We start from the raw sequence: 3,147 nt of genomic DNA, 5'->3' as shown, positions 1-3,147 counted from the left end.
AGGGAAGGGGATCACCCCAGACCCCTCAGGAAGGGCAGGGAATCACTCCAGACCCCTCGGGGCTGCAGCTGCCCGGTCTGTGTGAGGCCCTGCTCCTGCAGAGAGCCCCCAGCCCTCTCATGGCCACCAGCTCCAGCCCCCTCCCCGTGCAGCTCATCAGGCTCTGGATGGGAGGACAGCAGACAGAGCAGGTGATAATTTCATTTCCCTTGCAAATGAGCCCACGTTCCTTCTCCATCCCCAGCACCTCATCAGCAGAGCCATCATCCCCACCCCACTCACTTCAACTCATCCCCCAGCCCTGACAAAGCCATTCCCACCTCACAGGAGCCCTTCTCACCACCTCACTGCAGACAGGTTTGCTTACCAATGAAGTTATTACAGTTAACTATTAATATTAACGAGAACAACTTGCTTTTCCAGCAGACAGCGTTCCCTAAACCATCAGCCAGCAGCAGCTCCTGGAGCCGTGTCCATGGACAGGTGGCTCGGGATGGGATCATGCAGAGGGTGCCTTGGACAGAAAAGGGGCTTTGTGGATGTGGGGAAGGGGCTGAGATGTGAGATGTGGGTGCAAGAGACTGGAAAACCCCAACAGGTCCCATCCCAGCCCAAGGACGCCCCAAATCCCCTCACAGGGAATATTTTATCCCATTTCCTCATCCCTCACCTTCCTCCATCGAGGCTTTCCCTGCCCCACTGCCACCCCACGCAGAATGGGGGTCCAAAATCAGCCAGCCCAAATCCACAAGCTCTGCTGAAGTTCCAGCTGCTTTCAGCAGCTGTATTTTCTGGTTTTGCTGTATTTCAGCATCCCTGGGAGCTCTCCTGCTCCCCACAGACCATTCCCCATCACAGGCACTTTAAACTACACCGTGCTGGAGCAGAGTAATTAAAAGCAAGCCTGAAATCTTCCCAGGGAACTGAGAGCGAAACCCAGGCTGCAGAAAACTCCTGGAAACAAAACCTGGGAGCTCCTGAGTCCTCTCCTGGTCAGGGACTGGATGGGGGTCACAAGGAGCAGTCACTGGGTGATGGTGTCACCTCCTGAGGTGCCACCAGCCCCGGGATCCCCACTGGGGTTAATGCTCAGACCCCAATGGCACCAGCTCAGATCCCAGCAGACCCCATCCTCCCCGAGAGCTGTGATCCTGTCCTGCCTTGGCTGGAAATACAGAACTGAGGGGAGGGATTCCTTCTGCTCCCCCCAGCTCTCCTCACCCTGACCCAGCCCTCTGGTGCCCCCCTACACCCCTGAGCCCTGACACACCAGAGATGGGCTCCATCCTGCCCCCAGCCCTCCTCCCTGCAAAACAGATGGGGACCAGGAAAAGCCAAGAGAACCAGCAGGATTCAACCCCACTTTCCTTAATTTCTGTTGAATAATTAAACCCTGGGAAGTTAATACTTTCTGCTCAAAAAACACCAATTCCAGTGTTTGTAATTACTGTTTTATTGAAGCATTAAAAATTAAAGGGCATCCTGAGGTTACAGCGAACATGAGAGCTGTGCTCAGCCCCACCAAGGCCAAGCTGAGCTCTTGGGCACCAGCCCAGCACTGGGGGGGCACAGCCCCTCAATCTACCCCCAAAACCTGGGAGCCACAAGCCCTGCCCAGCCCAGGCTGCCTCCCTGAGGAGACAACCCCCAAACCATCTCCCCTGTGGCTGTCAACACCCCCCAGCCTCCCCTCAGGGCACAGGAGTGGGGATATCAGCTCCCAGAGGAGCCTCAGGCCCCCCAACCCTGCAGCCAGGGTCACCCCAGAGCCCCCCACCCGCAGCAGCACAGCCCAAACCTCACCTCCAACAACCCTTCATGGGCTCCAGGTGCTCCCACCCTTCCTGCACCATGGCATGGGCTCACTGGAGGCCAGGCTGGCCCCATCCCACCGTGTCCAGAATAGGGAACAAGGGCAGAAAGGTGTTTCTAGTACCACAGCTGTGAGGAAACCTTTCCTCCCCTGGGTCTCATGAGCTCCCATCACTTTGCCATGGATCCATCCCAAGGGGAGTGAGGGTTTGCAGCCAGAACATCTGCTGGCCCTGCAGGGCATGTCTGGGCTGGGAGGATGCAATTCCCCCACCCCAGAGCAAGGGGACACGGCCAGTGCTGTGTCAGGGCAGAAAATAAAGGGTTGGAAATGCCAGGGAGGGTTTCCATGCTCATGGAATGGGGGAGTGGGCAGGCTGGAGAATCACCAGCCCTGGGGAGGTGCTCAGACCTGCACATGGAGGATCCCTCTGCCAGCTGCTGGATGTGGGGAAAAAGAGGGGAAGGGGTGCAGAGCTGGGCAGGAGACCCTCAGACCCCACCACCCCACGTGTGCCAGCCAGGGCTGTGCCAGCAGCAAGGCTGGAAGGGCCAGAGGCATCCTGGAGGTTTGAAACTGCGTGGCCCAGGGAGTGTGGCCTGTGGGGAGGATGACAAAAGCCACCTCAGGACACTCAGTGTCCCCACTGAGGACACCTCCCTCTTGAAAAGCAGAGACTCAGCCCAGGGGTGTCGTGGGCTCTCCTGTTTTCCTGAAGTCCTATTTCAGGAAGCAAAACAAACCCAGACAGGAGATGTTTTGCTGGTTTTGGGTGGGAAGGGAGAGCAGTTCAGTGCTGTTCCCATCACCTCAGAGCTGCCAAGCCGGGAGCATCCCCCATCCCTCCTGCCAGCCCTCATCCCAGCCCTGCTCTTCCCTCCCAGCTCCTCTCGGTAGGTGCCCAGTGCTGCAATTCCACCCTCGGCTGCTTTAGGGCTCCTCTGCAGTTCCCAGGCCTGGCTGCTGGCAGGTTGTGTGGCTGAGAGCCAGAAATACCCAGCAGCTCTGTCCCCACCACATTCCCCCAGTCTGGGCTGCTCTGTTCCCCACTCTGGGGACTTGTTACTCCAGTTTGGCCCTCCATAACATAAATGTGGGGGTGCAGTGGGGCACAGCCCTGCTCTGGAGCACCGGACTGTCCCAGCCATCCCAAGCCCCATGGATCACCATCCCACCACCCAATGCCCCCAGAAACTCCCAAACTGGTTTCCATGGCAGTGAGTTTCCAGCGCTCTCATCAGTCTCCATGGCAATGCCTCTTCTCGCTCCCCATCCAGGGCGGTGGGGCACTGCCAGGGCTCCCCAGTTCCCCCAGCAGATCCCCCAGTTCCCCC

This window comes from Parus major, chromosome 18, assembly GCF_001522545.3.
Source record: "Parus major isolate Abel chromosome 18, Parus_major1.1, whole genome shotgun sequence".
Lineage (NCBI taxonomy): Eukaryota > Metazoa > Chordata > Aves > Passeriformes > Paridae > Parus > Parus major.
Note: the sequence above shows the minus strand (reverse complement) of the source record.